Source organism: Carcharhinus amblyrhynchos, chromosome 22 (assembly GCF_965287045.1).
Source record: "Carcharhinus amblyrhynchos chromosome 22, sCarAmb.v2.hapA, whole genome shotgun sequence".
NCBI lineage: Eukaryota > Metazoa > Chordata > Chondrichthyes > Carcharhiniformes > Carcharhinidae > Carcharhinus > Carcharhinus amblyrhynchos.
Window position 1 is genome coordinate 47,713,235 of NC_137345.1, and position 18,638 is coordinate 47,731,872.

Below are 18,638 nucleotides of genomic sequence, written 5' to 3' on the forward strand. Positions count from 1 at the left end.
AGAATGAGGGGAGATCGTATAGAAAGATATAAGATTATGAAGGGAATAGATAAGATAGAGAAGCAGGGAAGTTGTTTCCACTGGTGGGTGAAACTAGAACTAGGGGGCATGGCCTCAAAATAAGGGGGAACAGATTTAGGACTGAGCTGAGGAGGAACTTCTTCACACAAAGGGTTGTGAATCTGTGGAATTCCCTGCCCAGTGAAGCAGTTGAGGCTCCCTCATTGAATGTTTTTAAGGCAAAGATAGATACATTTCTGAGCAATAAAGGAATTAAGGATTATGGTGAGCGGGTGGATAAGTGGCGCTGAGTCCACAAAAAGATCAGCCATGATCCTATTGAATTCTTTATTTAAGTTACCTTGGCACATCTGATATTTTTCAAGTTATATTTGATTTGATTTATTATTGTCATATGTATTAACATAAAGTGAGAAGTATTGTTTCTTGCGTGCTTTACAGACAAAGCATACCGTTCATAGAGAAGGAAACAAGACAGTGCAGAATGTAGTGTTACAGTCATAGCTAGGGTGTAGAGAAAGGTCAACTTAATGCAAGGTAGGTCCATTCAGAAGTCTGACAGCAGCAGGGAAGAAGCTGTTCTTGAGTTGGTCAGTACGTGACCTCACAATTTTGTATCTTTTTCCCAACGGAAGAAGGTGGAAGAGAGAATGTCCGGGGTGTGAATGGGATATGCCATTGTTGGCATGTGTTGCCCATCGCCAGCCCTGGATCGGACATGCTGGTGGTGGACTTGGAATGGTGTGGGTGATGTCTGGAACCGCTGCAGTCCATATGCTGTTATTATTGTAGCAGTGTAAAATAACAAAGCAGGTTGCTGAGATTCTTATTAAGTCAACTTTGTTGGTATGGGACTGCAGTCAAATATAGGAATATAGAAAATCAGAGCAGGAGTAGACCATTGGTCCTTTGAGTCTTCCTCACCATTTAATATGACCATGGCTGATCCCACTCCAGACCACTTGACTCCTGACTACAGAGACCTGACTGGGTTTGAAAGACAGGTTACCTTCCATAAAAGGACATTGGTGAATCAGATTGTTTTTTAATAAAATTTGACATCTGGAAGTGTGGGATCCCAAATTAATTGTTGTAATTTAGCTCCCATTTCATGTTATTTGTTTGCCTGCTGTCTGAGGGAGATTTTCCTTCTCATCTGTTGAATGAGAGAAGCACATCCTATTCAAACTCCTCATGTTGTGAGTTTGCTGTACTGGTGGATAGGTGCTTGATGGATGGTGCAGACATGATTTTTTTTTTAAAACTTTATTCCAATCCAATCAAGTCAAATTAAACCCAATTCAGAGTCCCAACAAGTTGGGACATTCCCGATCCAAGCTGACAAGACAGGGCTCTCACCTCCTGTCTTGGGCTTGATCTACATGATCCAAGCTGACTGGAGTAGGTGTAGCTCCTCCTCCAGGGCTTGATCTTATTTGCATCTTAGCCAAATGGCCGAGATGCCGCTTTAAAAAACTGCTTCAAATGAAGCTGAAATGTATCCTAATGACTTCAACCAAGTGCAGCATGTCAATACTACACTTGATCTTAGCCAAAAGGCCGAGAAGCGATGGATGGTGCAGACATGATGGGCCAAAAGGCCTCTTTTTCTGTGCTGTAAAAGTTTATAGGCGGGGCTTTCCGGCTACACTTGTTTCTTCAGAAGGAACTCTTCAAAATGCAGCTAATGAAAATATAACAAAATGTATAAATCAAAGAAAGGGTTTAGTAAAGAAATTTCATGACTCCAAACTTGGGACCTCGCTCTGGGCCACTCCAAACTCCCCACAATTCTACATAATTCTTTATTCACAGTGAATCAGCTGGTCAGCTGACTATTACATCCCTCTGTGATTGGTTCCATGGTTTACTGGGTCAGCTGACCCTTACGCCTTGTTCCCATTGGTCACGTTACCAAGTTGTCACTGGTTACATTCTAACAACACTCTTCCCAAGACCGGATAAATCTCACCTGAGACGTTTGCTTGGTCCGTGTCCTGCCCGCTATAATTCCCGTGGTGGACAGGAATGGAAAATCTTGCGCCGAGGCTCTTTGAAGATGATTTGTTACATTGGGATGATTCACAAACTGAAAACACCAGTTCTGATCCAGAGTTGATGCTCTTTGTTCATGCCAAAGCTAAAGTGACTCAATGAATTCGATCTTTAGGAAGCTGAGCACAATGGTTCTGACGGTGTTAAAACTATTTGATTATGTTTAAAGGTATTTTTGTACAGTGGATTCATTCACTAAACTGTATCTTAATTTAATAAGAATTATTAAATTTTGTTTTCACATTTCAAAATTGTGGCCACCCACACTCACATCACATTTTATACCCAGTTGACTCACATTTTTGGAAAGTTTCAAAGCTCCATTTATACTGTGCGATCCATGGTACCACTCATTACACCATGAAAAACTCACTCCTGAATGCAATAGCTCTATCTTTTCAGATGATTTAGTGTAAAATTAGTGGGTAATTACAGGATGTTTGTGCCATTACTGTGGTTACAGTGCTGAGCCGATTGGACAGGACTATCAGAACACACTCTGTAGTGGATCAAGGTATCTCAAATCCTTGGATTCCTGCTCATAACTACACATGTATGTACTCAAGAATTTGCTTTCAGATTTCTTCCATTATTGTAATCTGATAATGACATATTGCCTCACTGATAATTTCATCACAAATTCTGGGCCATTATGGGTGAAGTATTTTGGTTTTTTTTAAGTTTATTTCATTAGTGTCATAGTAGGCTTACAGTAACACTGCAGTGAAAATCCCCTAGTTACCGCACTCCGGCGCCTGTTCGGGTACACTGAATTTAGCATGGCCAGTGCACCTAATCAGCACGCCTTTCGGACTGTGGGAGGAAAACTGAGCACCCAGAGGAAACCCACGCAGACATGGGGAGAACATGCAGACTCTGCACAGACAGTGACCCAGTCCAGGAGTCGAACCCCGGTCCCTGGCACTGAGAAGCAGTGCCACCATGCCATCCAATTGCTGTTGTGAAAAGCACAATATAAACACAAGTTCCTTTTTTCTATAATCACAGCCAGTGCAACAAGACTGATTCTGATCTGTAAATCCCAGTGTAATCAGGTTAAAACATTGAAATGCTCGGGAAGATTCTAATCTTCAAACTCAGAGGATGTCAGTGAATTGCGTGCACTCAGCTGCTACAGTGCAACAACTGAAACTCCAGATTGACGTTACAGCTTCCTTCAACTTATCTGTCGAGCTTTCAAGTCTCAGGGCCAATCTTAAGTGGTTTCTCATGCGATAAATACTTTTTTAATCTTTTGTCATTTTCCTCTGCTCTCATTAACGGTTTCAAAATGTGGTGACACTGAGGTGATTTAAGTGACGTTATCTGCCTTGTAAAAACTGTGAAGTGTATTTCAATCGAAAGCGCAGATTGAGCATCTACTGTTGTGATTAATTCTGGATATCAGAAAGATATGTGTGGCTTGCCTGTGAATCCAAGAGTGACCAACTCCAAAGTAGGCAAGCAGTTACAGAAAGTATTCTCATTAGGCAGTGCCAGGACCCAAAGCAGATCAGCTCAAATGAGTAACACTGGTAACATTTCAATCATTTTATGATTTGGATTAATAAGAGATTAATTATTGAGGACAATGAAGCATCATGGCAGTAGAGAATGTTGCTGAATCCATCTCGTTTGACAATATACGTCCTTAGAAACATTGGCCGCAGAGTTTGTAGGCAGTTAGAAAGCAACAGGAAATTTGACAAGTGTTCATGATTAAAGTAAAGCTCCTTCACACTTAAATAAATACGAACTAATTGTATTCCTGTTTTACAACCTTAGGGTTGATTTAATTCAGAACCAATAAGCAGAAGAACATACAAATGTGTAATCATTGCTGAGTCTAATTACACCAGTGACGTCAATGCGTACACTGCCCATTTTGTATTATTCAGACAGAAAAACACATTCCCCTGTCAAAGTTCAGAATGTGGTTGCAGATAATGCTGGAAAATCTCAGCAGGTCTGGAAGGAGAGAAAAGAGCGGATGTTTCGGGTCCAGATGACCCTTTGTCAAAGCCAAAAGGCAGAGAAAGTGAGAGAGGTTTATACTGCAGGGGGAGGGAATGAAAGATGAGTCATAGCCACAGAAACCAGGGGAAAGGCTTCTAAATAGCAGCCCATAGAGAAAATAGAAGGCGTGAATGGCCAAACAGCAGAGAAGCTGGAATCAGAGGGTAAGCTGCGACAGATGAAGGTGTGGGGGGAGGGGGGAGATGGGTGGGAGAGAGGTAAAATTGAGAAAAATGGGAAAGGGGAAGCAAAGGGGGAGAAAACAGGAGATAAAATGGGGGGGAAGACCGGGGGGCATGAAAAATAAAGACAACAAAGAAATAAAAGATTGAGAACAGTTAAAAATAAAATAAAATGAAAAGAAAGGGGTGGGGGTGGGGGTAGGGCGAATCATCTGAAGCTGTTGAATCCGATGTTGAGATCGGAAAGGCTGTAAAGTGTCGGATGATGAGATTCTGTTCAAACTGAGCGCGATGCCACGGTGAGTGACACTTAGTGAGAAAGAGAAGATCTATATTTGTAGAGGATAGCAATTCTTTAAGAAACACTTTGCATTTAATTAATTTAAAATCCAGGGACTGTTATGAAGGTGATATTTCCATTACGTGTAGTATAAAGGGTTAACGGGTGGGATATGCTAATATATGACGTGGGTGATGATGTACCACTGACATTAGTCAATCATGTGTTAGACTCTCTGGGCGGAATTCTCTGGTCACACCCACCCCAAGACCGGAAATTCCCACCCAAGTTCAATGGACAATTGAATATCCGAGGTAGATTCTTCACTCAGAGAGTGGTTGGGGTGTGGAATACACTGCCTGCTGTGATAGTGGAGTCGGACACTTAGGGACTTTCAAGCGGTTATTGGATAGACACATGGGGCACTCTGGAATGATAGGGAGTGGGATAGCTTGATCTTGGGTTTAGACATAGCTTGGCTATGTTGAGGGCCGAAGGGCCTGTACTGTGCTGTACTGTTCTATGTTCTATATTCTATTACTGGGAAGGTGAGTGCAGGCTACAGGATGATTGAACTACAAAGACAACAAAGATGCTGAAAGGTCAATCCAAGAAAGAAGACTGAAGACCATTGACCTTTGGATGCCCTGGAATTGGAAGAGAAGAACTCAGGGAACTCTGAGGAACATATTCCTTCCTTAAAGCACACAGGGAAAGAGCTTCAGAACAGGAATGATCTTCAGCTCCAGGGAAGACTGTCATAGATAGATCATCCATTGCTGCATGGAAGACTGAGAAGATGTTGAAGAATTGGGATGTCAATGAAGGTAGACGATGAAGGGAAACAAATGAGCGCGTGTGTCTGTAAGGCCTCAGGGAAAGGAGGCGAGCTGATTTCCCAGTGATATTTCAGGAGAACTGTTCTATAGACAGTGACAGGAGAGGCACAATTCTCTCTGTGTAAGGTTGCTCCACTATGACCAATGGGGAGAAATGCTGAGGGGATTAAGACAAGACAGCCTCATTTTCTGTACTGAGAGGAATCTCCTGTAGACAATCAACTCAGGGACAAGATTGGGGAAAGGATTCTGTACCTTCAGATTCTGCTGCAGGTTCTACATGGACCTCCAACACTGGAAGGAAGAAGGCTTTCAGTGGGGTTTTCAATAACACTAGTAATCTCACTGAGGCCAGGCTTCAGTCACTGTCATATTTAATTTCAGTGTACATAATGCAGTCTGCAGTGTACGGGTCAGCCCCAGAGTTCTTTGACTGCCGGCCTGAGTGGAGCCAGCTATTTTTAAACTGCTCCTTCCCCATAGGGCGAAGCTCCACTCACCTAATGAGGGGCTTGTACTCTATGAGGCCCAGGGGGAGATCCACTGATGATTCCCTGTGGCCACTATAACATCCCTCCCTCTTCAAGTCTGTTTCTTCCCTAACACCCCCCCATGGGACGGCCTTTTCTGCCACTTGACAACTGGCCTGGGGCTGATTGGGGGCAGGACCAGATCAGATGTTAACCAGTTTGGAGACCTCTGTTTCCAAAGGGAGGATTGTAAAGCCATTGATGCCTGTTCTCCCTGAGGCCTTGCCTCTTGGTGCAGGTTCAGCTGGCTGTAGAGTACTGCCTCTGGTGTACAGGGAACCTCAATGTGAACAGACCCACAAAGCTGAGTTCTGATGAGTTTGCTGCTGATGCCAGGTATTCCGCACTCCACAAGACCCTCAGTGTTGGGGATTTTGTCCAACACCTAATGTTGCAAATAGATACCAGAATGTCAAGGTGGAGTGCTTCTAATTGCTTTATGTTTGCCCATGTACTGCCCATGTTTAACACCCATAAAAAACTAAACCACTGCCTGGCCAATTTTAATCTTTATTCTGAGACAACTTCCTGCTTTGTGAGTAAATAAGGACATCTAGTGAAGGTAGTAGGAGAAGTAAACTTCATTCTGACTTTTTTTCTTTAAGAGAGAATCAGTTTCAGACTAAGAAGATTATTTTACTATGGATGGTGAGATGTGTATTACTGACCCTACTCATAACCTTTGCTGTGACAAAATGGTTCTTCACCAACTGAGTGCAAAGAGGAGGTCTCAATACTTTTGACTCAGGAACCTTTAATCAAACCACTTAACACAAGTAATCAAACTCGATTAAAGCAATGGATTTCAAAACAGATGAGGGTGAGGTGCTGCGTTTGGAAAGTCTCACTTGTTTCACGTCCCTACCAACTCCGACAGGCCCTCTACCACCTCACACTCACCTGAGCATTGATTGGCAGCAGGCGGGACTTCAGTTCCCCTGGAATATAAGTCCTACCTTGAAAAGCTATCAGACAATCAGATAGACCAATAACTCTCAGCTCCTCCAGGCTCAGCACTGCAGTGGCCAGAGGAGGTACTGCTGCACGACGCTTGAGCCCAAATCCTGGGACAACACTCCCCAGGGACAGGAAGGTAGACGATGCCCGGGGAGAGGGCAGGGGAATGGGGGTGGGGGGTCAGGAGCAGGGAAGTGATCTCAGTATCAGAGAGTGGGGCTAGGGGGGAGGGAGGGCTACAGCCTCCACCCCACCACTCTTACCACTCACTGACACCCTCCAGCCTAAAAACTGAGGCGGGGAAGGAAAAGGCCCTTCAGTGGTCAGTAAACAGCCACTTTAAGGACTTTGATAGGAGTAAGGACAGACTTCCCGTCCGAGGCTCTGTCTGTCCGACTGGGAAATTGCTGCTGGGTCGGGCCAGCGGGATCACAGAGGGAATCCCATCCATGCAATTTCGCCAGCAGTGAGCAATGTAACAGGATAACCAAACAAATTGGGAGCTCCCCTGACACCTCTCTCACCCACACCTTTTGTTGATAAACACGGGGAGGTAGACAGGTGAAATTAGTCACCTGAGAAAAGGAGAGATTCACCTTTTTTTTATTCACAGATGGGAATGTAGATATCACTGGTTGGGCCAGCACTTAACACCCATCCCTAATTGCTGTGAGTGTCTCACTCAGCCATTTCAGAGTCAACCACACTGCTGTGACTCTAGGGTCACATCTAGGCCAGACCAGGTAAGGACAGATTTCCTTCCCTAAAGGATATCAGTGAACCCAGATGCATTCTTTACGACAATGGTTTCAAGGTCATCATTAGATTTTTAATTGGATTCAAATTTCACCGTCTGCTGTGGTGGGATTGGAACCCAGGACCCCAGAGCATTACCCAGGGTTTCTGGATTACAAGTCCAGTGACAGCACCGCTACACCATCACCTTTGCATGGAAAGCCTTTTCATTTTGTGCTTTTTTATTTTGTGGCATATTAATTGCCTGAAGAGTACTTCATCCAGTCAGGTATGAAGCGAAATGTGTACCATTACCTCATGCAGCCTAATCTTTCTGATCAATGAACGTATAGCCCAGCTCACAGAGATTTCTGAAGCATGTAATGCACTCATCTCTACTTTCCCCATTATAGTTTTAAAACTTAGATGAGTCTTTCCTCTGTTTGGGGTTGAACATTTCGATTACGTTTAATCTCCTGTGAGAATTATTACCTGCCCTTTAAAGGTGATTATGAATCAAAACCATTAACTGTTAAGTCAGCTTGGTTTCTCAGGTATCATGCTTTATTATTTACGTCCACCAGCAAAGTTTTTCAGATAATCTCCACACATAAAAGCTCTCATTTGAAACTAGCTTTGTGGATTAGAATTGCACAAGGTTTTTTTAGGAATTACATTAAATCTTTTGGCCAAGGCGTAAATTGAAAAAGCTTGAAGCATGAATTTTTGAGCTACTTATCGAGCCGCAAGGTATTCAAAAAGTAGATTAATGTTCAATCTTCTTATTTATTCTGCTCCTTTTCACTTTTTATCATTCTGAACCTGTTTGTTCACTGGTTGTATATTTATATTGTGCTCTCTTGGGGTAGTTCTCCATTAGTCAAAGTCTCATAACCCTGATTTTGAGTTTCCCATCTAAAAGTTAATGTTTATTCATCGCAAGTAGGCTTACATTAACACTGCAATGAAGTTACTGTGAAAATCCCCTAGTTGCTACATTCCAGCATCTGTTCGGATACACTGAGGCCAATCCACCTAACCACACCTTTCGGACTGTGGGAGGAAACTGGAGCACCCAGAGGAAACCCACGCAGACATGGGGAGAATGTGCAGACTCTGTGCAGAAACTGACCCAATCCGGGAATTGAACCCAGCTCCCTGGCATGGTGAGGCAGCAGTGCTAACAACTGGGCCACACTTTTTTAAAAAAACTAACTTACCTACTGTGGTGAAAGCAAAATCCTGCCATTTAGGGAGAAAGAGTGCCAATGGTGGCAAAAAATGAGATAGCAAACTGGAAGAACAACACCTCACTTTCCAATTAGGCGCATTCCAGAATTCTGAACTCAGCAACCAAAACAGAAAATGCTGGAGAATCCCAACAGATCTGACAGTATCTCTGGAGAGAGATCCAAGGTTATCCAGACTCGAAACGTTGGCTCTATTCTCTCTACACAGATGCTGTCAGACCTGCCGAGATTTTCCAGCATTTTTTGTTTTTGTTTCCGATTCCGGCATCTGCAGTATTTTTCTTTTATATCATATTGAAATCAACAACTTTTAGACAGTAAACTTTCCTCTCCATCTTAAACCTCTTTGTAGTTTATGTTTTTTTGGCTCCCTGACCTGCCCCAACAATGCTACCCTTCAAACAAAGGTAACACACTCTGGATGCTGGAATCATAGAATCCCTACAGTGCAGAAAGAGGCCATTTGGCCCATCGAGTCTGCACCAACCACAATCCCACCCAGGCCCTATCCCCTATTCCTACATATTTTACCCACTAATCCCTCTAACCTACACATCTCAGGGCATGAAGGGGCAATTTAGCACGGCCAATCAACCTAACACACACATCTTTGGACTGTGGGAGGAAATCAGAGCACCTGGAGGAAACCCACGCAGACACGAGGAGAATGTGCAAACTCCACACAAACAGTGACCCGAGCTGGGAATCGAACCCAGGTCCCTGGAGCTGTGAAGCAGCAGTGCTAACCCACTGTGCTACTGTGCCACCCTGAAACAAATCCAAAAATGCTGGAGAAACTCAGCAGGTCTGACAGCACCTGTGGGGAGAGAATGGAGCCGACATTTCAAGTCCGGATGACCCTTTGTCAGAGCTCCACCCTTCCCCTACTTGGATGCCTGTCCCCTGTACTTCAGTTGCTCTCATTAATATAGAATAGAATAGAGTCGTACAGTATTAAAGGAGGCCATTCAGCCCATCATGTTTGCACTGGCCACAATCCCAGCCAGACCCTATTCCCATAACCCCATGCATTTACTCTCGTAAGTCCCCCTGACACTAAGGGGCAATTGAGCATGGCCGATCCACCTAACCCGCACATCTTTGGAGTGTGGGAGGAAACCAGAGCACCTAGAGGAAACTCACGCAGACATGGGGAGAATGTGCAAGCTCCACACAGACAGTGACCTGAGCCAGGAATCGCACCCAGTCCCTGGCGCTATGAGGCAGCAGTGCTAACCACTGTGCCACCTTGCTGCACAACAGATTCTGACATCTTACCTTTTGTCACTGTTAGCATTCTTCAATCCTTTAATGGCGCCATTAATTCTCCTCTTTATCTTATATCCAGTACAAATTTGTGCATTTTTCCTTTTCCCCGACCCACCTTTGGTTTTTTATTCAGCCCCACCTCCAACTCTATAATTCTCCACATTTCTACCTTGCCTCAGTTCTGTGCAAAGACCTGAAACATTGACATTGCCTCTGTTCCAAGATGTTACAACTCCTGCCAAGTTTCTGCATTCTTTTCTGTTTTTATTACTCACTCTGATCCTTCCCATATCTGAGTTTAATCCTGGTGGATTTGTCGGCACGTGGGAAACTCCCAGAGTCAGTAAGGAATTACTCAGCTCAAAGAGGCAATTAACTTTGAACTTAACCCAAAATTCTGGTGTGAACAGCCAGCGCTCTGGTTTTCCAAGTGATGCAGACATTGCCAAGGTCAGTGAGTGATGGCATGGTGAGAAGTGATTGCTCAATTAAACTAATGAGCTGGTGTTGTAATCGGTCTGTAAGGGAAATGGGAATGGGATCATTAGACAGGACAGATCATCAGCGAGCAAAGGCCAATCAAACAAATGAAAACAAGCAAAGCTGCCAAAATGATTGGGCAGGTTGTGATTATAATGGGTGGCTTTGACAGTTTGGAAATAATAAATTGAATAAAACAAGGAAGAGGGTCAAAGGGATATTGTCCAAAGGTCCACAAAATCCCCCAGTTTCAGTTGGGATTCGGCTTACCAGCCAACTGAATCCAAAATCTTTAACCAATGTACAGAGCTATGGGCCAGAGTTTTAGCTAACCATTGGGCCACTGTGTGCCCACAGAACCACGGACCCGGGTTCGATTCCCAGCTTGGCTGTGTGGAGTTTGCACATACTGGCCTCCAGGTCTTCCTCCCACAATCCAAAGATGTGCAGGTTAGGTGGATTCGCCATGCTACATTGCCCCTTCATGTCAGGGAGACTAGCTAGGGTAAATGCATGGGATTGAGGGGATGGAGCCTTTGATTTGATTTGATTTATTATTGTCACATGTATTAGTATATAGTGACAAGTATTGTTTCTTACATACTGTTCATAGAGAAGAAACGAGAAAGTGCAGTCATAGCTAGGGTGTAGAGAAAGATCAACTTAATGCAAAGTAAGTCCATTCAAAAGTCTGACAGCAGCAGGGAAGAAGCTGTTCTTGAATTGGTTGGTACGTGACCTCAGACTTTTGTATTTTTTTCCCGACAGAAGAAAATAGAAGAGAGAATGTCCGGTGGGCGTGGGGTCCATAATTATGCTGGCTGCTTTGCAGAGGCAGCAATAAGTGTAGACAGAGTTAATGGATGGGAGGCTGGTTTGTGTGGTGGATTGGGCTACATTCATGACCCTTTGTAGTTTCTTGCGGTCTTGGGCAGAGCAGGAGCCCATACCAAGCTGTGACACAACCAGAAAGAATGCTTTCTGTGGTGCATGTGTAAAAGTTGGTGAGAGTTGTAGCTGATATGTCAAATTTCCTTAGTCTTCAGAGAAAGTAAAGGCATTGGAGGCCTGGGTGGGATTGTGGTTGATCTAGACTCGATGGGCTGAATGGCCTCTTTTGCACTGTACAATTCTATGATTCTATGAAGACCTTTAATCAAATAAATCAAAATTACATTTGAGTCTTTTAATTAAAAATGACCTTTGTCTTGGAAATAAAATTGTGTGTAATGATCAGCATTATGCAGTAGCCATAGAGTTATGGGAATGTGAGGGAAATGCTCATTTATAATTTGGGAACAAGTTACAGTTTAAGTGATGAATTTTATGAGGCAACTGATGATTTTTTTTGCCTAGAGGCCTCTTGTAACTGGTATAAGTGGTCTAATCCCCAGTGAGATGTGGGTTAATGACTTCTTTATAAGCGTGTAGAAAGTGCAAACTCTTTCTAATTCTATCCGTTTTGATGTCACAGTCCGTTTGTGCAATGAAGCACGTATGAAATTTCAGATACAATCTGCTGCAAACCTTGGGTCATTGTGTAAGATTTAAATTATTTTCCACATTGCTGGGTGCACGGGACTGAGACAGAAAGGGTCTTTTTGGTCTAGGTTGAGGCACATCAGCACTCGATCCGAGAAGAATATCAAAGGTTTCTGAGGAGCTGGGAGGACCCTTACTACAGTTCATTTAACATCAAAATATAAATCAAATATATTTCCAGTTGATTAGTGGATAATCTTTCATCCATTCATTGTAGGGTTTTCAAGGCTGTCAGTCACAACTGTAAAGCTGTGAAATGTGTTCCCTTAAGGCACTGTTCAGCGCTGAATAGTTTTCAATCTCCCAGCACTCAATCAGGTGCCAATGAGATTAACCTTCCATCTCATTATCACCTTCATCACACAAACCTCCCCCAACACACACACCCCCTCCCCACACACACACACTCCTATCCACACACATACACACCTATCCACATACATACACACCTACCCACACACACACACACACACACACACACACACACACACACGACCCCCCCCCCACACACACACACACACACACACACACACGACCCCCCCCCCCACACACACACACACACACACACACACACACACACAGACACACACACACACACACTGACACGGACACACACACACACTGACACGGACACACACACACACACATACACACGGACATACACACACACACACACACACACACACACACAGACACACACACACATACACACGGACACACACACACACAGACACACATACACTCACACACACACACACACACACACGCACACACGAAGTTTGAACTCGCCTTTATCTGACTTTGTACAGTTCAGGTTTCCAATCAAGCAAGCCCTAGGTTACTGTAGCCCCATGTATGCATAAAAATGTCACAGTTCTGATGCACAGTTCATAGTGAGGCCACACAGTACTTATTGAACTGACTGCAATAATATAAAGAAACAAGCTACTGTGTTTTAGTCATTGGTTGTTGCTTCATTCAGAATTATTTATATGTTCATTCTAAGATAATCTTTTTCTGAATTTCTACATTAAAAGATGTATTGTCAACCATTAAGCCCGTAGTGTGCTGTAAACTGTTAATCCGATAATTAATAATCTCTGCTGAATTTGTTACTCCCAAATTAGTCTAATGTGGCACGTATACCTGTATGGAATTATGATAGCCCCCAAAAAAAGTCAGTACCTAAACTTAACACAAGAGGTCAAAAATAGTGTGCATGAGCTAATCTTTGATTTGATTTGATTTATTATTGTCACACATACAGTGAAAAGTGTTGTTTTTTATGTGCTATACAGACAAAGCATGTCAGAATGGTATCTGTTGTATCTGTTGTAATGTGACCAATGATAACAGCTGACCCCGTAACCAATAACAGAATGATGTGATGACCAGCTGCTCAGCTGACTCAGCATAAATAAGAATCTGTTGGGAATTATTAGCTTGCTTGGACTGGCTTCGGGTGAGGCCTCAAGTATTGGAGTAATGAAGTTTCTTTATTAAACCTTTTCTTTGATTTATAAGTTGGAGTAAGTTTTGTTATATTTTTATCGTACGCACTTGAAGATTTCCTTCTGGATCAACAAAGCATACCGTACATAGGGAAGGAAAGGAGAGACTGCAGAATGTAATGCTACAGCCATGGCCAGGGTGTAGATAAAGATCATTGGGTGAAGCTCAAACTTGCCATTTATTAGGAGGTTTTGAAAATTATATTGACTAATCTAAAGAACAGTGGAATATGAGGAATATAAAACCATTAACATTTCTTATCTTAAACAATTTCAGAATGGGATTTTGGTAATTTATTTTTCCAGAAGTGAAGGGCTGATAAAGTAACTTAAAGACGTGAAGCAAAATGTTTAGGTGCACACCTTCAGTAAAAAATATTTGCTGAACCATCCTTTCTTTGACTACAACTGCATGGTGCAATAACATATATAACATTTTGCTACACCATCACATCTCATACATCTTATTATGTTAGATTACATTGAGCATATAGCTCAGAAATAAGGCCATTTGGCCCAACAGAGCGATGTTTATGCTCCACACGAGCCTCCTCCCACCCATCTCCAGCTAACCCGTGTGCACCTATATGTATTCCTGCTCTCCACATCAACTACTCTTTGCGTTAGTGAATTCCACATTCTTACCTTGCTTCTGGTAAGGTTCCTGCTGAGTTCCTTATCGGATTGGCCAACTCTCTATCGTTTCCTTTGCATTTCAAAAAGGCTTAGTTTGTTCAGTCTTTCCTGGTCCGTTTGTCCTTTCAGTTCTGTTATCATCCTTCTGAATTTTTCTTTTACACCTTCTCCAAGAACACTCACAAGAGCGGAAGAAATAGAAATAAGCTACCAGGTCTTTCAAGCCTACCCCCACTCAATATGATCATGGCCACTCTATGAGCTCCTTTTCCTTATAGCCCTTTACTCCTCGATCTAACAAATATCTATCCACCTCCACTTTAAATACTTCTAATGATCCAGCCTCCACCACCCTTCCGGATAGAGAATCCCAGAGATTCACCACCCTCTGCGAGAAGAAATTTCTACACATCTCCGTTTTAATTATCAGTCCTTTATCTTGTAGCTAAGTCCCCTTGTTCGAAACTCTCTCAGTAATGAAAACATCTACCCTGTCAAGCCTCTTCAGGATCTTACACATCTGAATAAGGTCAGCCCTCACTTTTCTCGACTCCAAGGAATACAGACCCAGGCTATTTAATCTATCTCGAAAGCACAAACCTCTCATCCCGGGAATTAGCCTGCTGAGTCTCCTTTGGACTGCCTCCAATGTTACTATTTCCTTATTTAAATAAGGTGACCAAAAATATACAGAGTGTTTCAGAACAGGCCTCACCAAAATTCCATATAATTGCAACAAAACCTCCCTATTTTTAAACTCCAACCTCTTTGCAATAAAGGCCAACATGCTATTTGCCTTCTTAATTGGACCTGCCTACTAGCTTTTTGTGATTCTTGCACTAGAACGCCCAGATCCCCCTGAACATCATTCCCTTCCAGCTTCTCACCATTTAGATAATAATCTGCCTTTTGATTCCTCCCACCAAAGTGCATGACCTCACTCTTTCCCCATATTAAACTCCATTTGCCAGGTTTTCATCCAGTCACCCAATCTATCTATATCCCACTGCAAAAATCCCAATGTTCTCATCACAATCTGTCCTTCCACCTGTCTTCGTATTATCAGCAGATTTAGAAACCTTACATTCTGCTCCTTCTCCAGGTTATTAATATAAACAGTGAACAATTGCGGGCCAAGAACTGATCCCTGCGGTAAAGTTATATCTTTCCTCTCTGAAAAGGACCCACTTATTCTAACTTTCTATATTTTCAATCCACGCTAACACACTTTGTCCACTATCATGAGCTTTCATTTTATGCACCAGCCTCTTATACCTTTGTCAAATACCTTTTGGAAATCTAAATACATTAACCTACAGCTTCTCATTTATCTACTGTCCCTGTCATTTTTCCAAAGAATTTGAGCAAATTTGTCAAACATGATGTACCTTTCAAATCCAAAGATTCAATATCCTTTGATATGGAGACCGGAATTCTTCACATCACTCCAAGTGTAATCTAATCAAGGTTCTGTACAAGTCTAACATAACTTTCCTGCATTTCCATTCCCTCTCAACCTCAGTGGTTGCTTTGTTTTATTCTGTCAACGATCTACTTTTACTGATTTGTACAGTGGTGCACAGCTCCTTCCACAAGCAAACAGGAGATCTGAGGATCATAGAATCATAGAACCCTACAGTGCAGAAAGAGGCCATTCAGCCCATCGAGTCTGCACTGACCACAATCCCACCCAGGCCCTACCCCATATCCCTACATATCTTACCTGCTAATCCCTCTAACCTATGCATCTCAGGACACTAAGGGTTAATTTAGCATGGCCAATCAACCTGACCCGCACATCTTTGGACTGTGGGGAGGAAACCGGAGCACCCGGAGGAAACCCATGCAGACACAAGGAGAATGTGCAAACTCCACACAGACAGTGACCCGAGCTGGGAATCGAACCCAGATCCCTGGAGCTGTGAAGCAGCAGTGTTAACCACTGTGTTACCATGGCTATAAAGTACTATTCATATGATTAGATTTTGATCTTGAACAATGATGTGAAACAGTGAAAGGGCAGCCCGTCGAACATCCTTCCCGATTTTTATTTCCACTGTTTCGCACTATCGCACAAAGTCAAATCAGCCTCATGAAGACACGGCACCTTTAAATGGATGATGGTAATGATAATCTGAGTAAAGATCACAGATAAGGCCATAAGACACAGGAGCAGAATTAGGCCACTCGGCCCATTGAGTCTGCTCCGCCATTCAATCATGGCTGACATTTTTCTCAACCCCGTTCTCCTGCCTTTTCCCCATATCCCCTGATCCCCTTATCGATCAAGAACCTATCTATCTCTGTCTTAAAGACACTCAATGACCCGGCCTCCACAGCCTTCTGCGGCAAAGAGTTCCACAGATTCCCCACTCTCTGGCTGAAGAAATTCCTCCTCATCTCTGTTTTAAAGATTCGTCCCTTTAGCCTGAGGTTGTGCCCTCTGGTTCTAGTTTTTCCTACTAGTGGAAACATCCTCTTCACATCCACTCTATCCAGGCCTCTAAGTTTCAATAAGATCCCCCCTCATCCTTCTAAACTCCAATGAGTACAGACCATCCTCAACTGTTCCTCATATGACAAGCTCTTCATTCCAGGGATCATTCTTGTGAAGCTCCTCTGGACCCTTTCCAAGGCCAGCACATCCTTCCTTAGATACGGAGCCCGAAACTGCTCACAATTCTCCAAATGGGGTCTGACCACAGCCTTATACATCCTCAGAAGTACATCCCTGCTCTTGTATTCTAGCCCTCTTGAGATAGATTTCTTGGTTTTTTTTGCATTTAGTTTTGGTAAAGCTAGTTTGGGTGAGCGCAAAAAAATGGATGAAATACTTGTGCTGATGGGTTGCCGCCCGATACAACATTCAGTGCTAGGTGGGCATACAAAATGCCTGCTCCTAAATGGTACAGATATCGTAGTAATATTCAAAGGATAGAAATAAGTAATAAACATAAACTTCCATTATTTTGCTACATGCTAGGCCCATGTTACAACTGTTCACTCTTGTGCGCCATTTACCTTCATCTTTGGTTCGATCTGATTAAAATGGAGTCATTGATTGGCTTCGAAGTAGCTTTAGAACAGAATGGAAGTTTGCGACAGGAAATGAACTGGCAGCTCAGTGACTGTTGGCCGCACTGCTCTGAGACCTGCCAAAGCCAATCTCTCCCTTCCTCTCTCAAAAGGTGGCCTCCTGCCAAAACAATTAAAACAACCCCAAGGCTAGAAAATTGACCAGGGTCAGCAGCAACATCTTTATATCGGGAGAGTGCTGAGGATGTGTTTGGAATCTGCAAAAGCTGAAACCATAGCTCCTGAATGCTGATGTGTGGCATCAGAAGACATAGTAGCCTGAGTGAGACATTAAGACAATTTAATAATACATAAAGTATGAAGCGTCAACATAAATACAGTCTGAATTTCAGTAGGAGGGTACAGCCTTGTCGCTGCTGTGTTTTTATAAATCCTATTTGTGCATTTTGACTTCAACTTTTGGGTACCATTTGTACAACTGCCAGCTTTCCATACACCCAGGAATAATCAGAGTGCCCTGGACTTTGATGCATGTTGACATTCTCCAAAGGGCACTGATGCCTTGTGACAAAAACAAAAAGACATGAAGAAATGCTTAGCAGAACTTAGTACATTCATTCTGAGTTAGTCACGATGAACTGAAAGACACATACAATAAAGGCATTTCATCTCATTGCTGCAAATTTGTTCTCTGATAACTAAGTTAATACATATACACAACTTTCTGAAGGTGGCTATGTTCAAACTTAAAGTTTGTAAATGAAAGACACAGTGTGAGGAATTCTCCCTCTGTATAGAATGTTCTGGAATAATACATTTACTGTCAAACAATGAATTCTTACTGTTAGTAAAAGAGCCTCATAATTTTCAAGGAGATAGTAGCCTTTTAGCTAGACTACATCGACTGCCCGTAACAGAGTATTACACAGAAGTCTTTTTACAATTGTTGTCCCATCAAAATGTTATGAGAATTAGAGCAAATGAAAAATTATACGCAACAAAGTCACATTCATGCTGCTTACATTTACGGTGAAATTACTTTTTTATATTGAAAGCAACTGCATTAAAATAAATGACATCATACTGCTTGTATGTCCTTACAGAAGCATTAGTGTTAGTCCACATGGAAGATAATGCGACTAAGAGACTATTACTTAAAGAAAAAGGCAAGGCTCTTTCAATTTTCCTGATAAAGTGGTTATATCTTCTGCCGACTCTCTGACAGAGCATCTTACCCAGGTCCCATCCCTGTAACACCACATATTTACCCCACTAATCCCGATAACCTAGACATCTTGA

The 18,638-nt window shown here is 42.7% G+C and overlaps 1 non-coding gene across 1 annotated transcript; it reads right to left on the reverse strand.

Moving 5' to 3' along the window:
- Positions 1-1,401: 1,401 nt before the first annotated feature.
- LOC145357170 (U2 spliceosomal RNA) lies at positions 1,402-1,593 on the reverse strand. Its single transcript, XR_013889259.1, has one exon. It is a non-coding gene; the product is annotated as a U2 spliceosomal RNA (small nuclear RNA).
- Between the last annotated feature and the right edge of the window lie 17,045 nt (positions 1,594-18,638).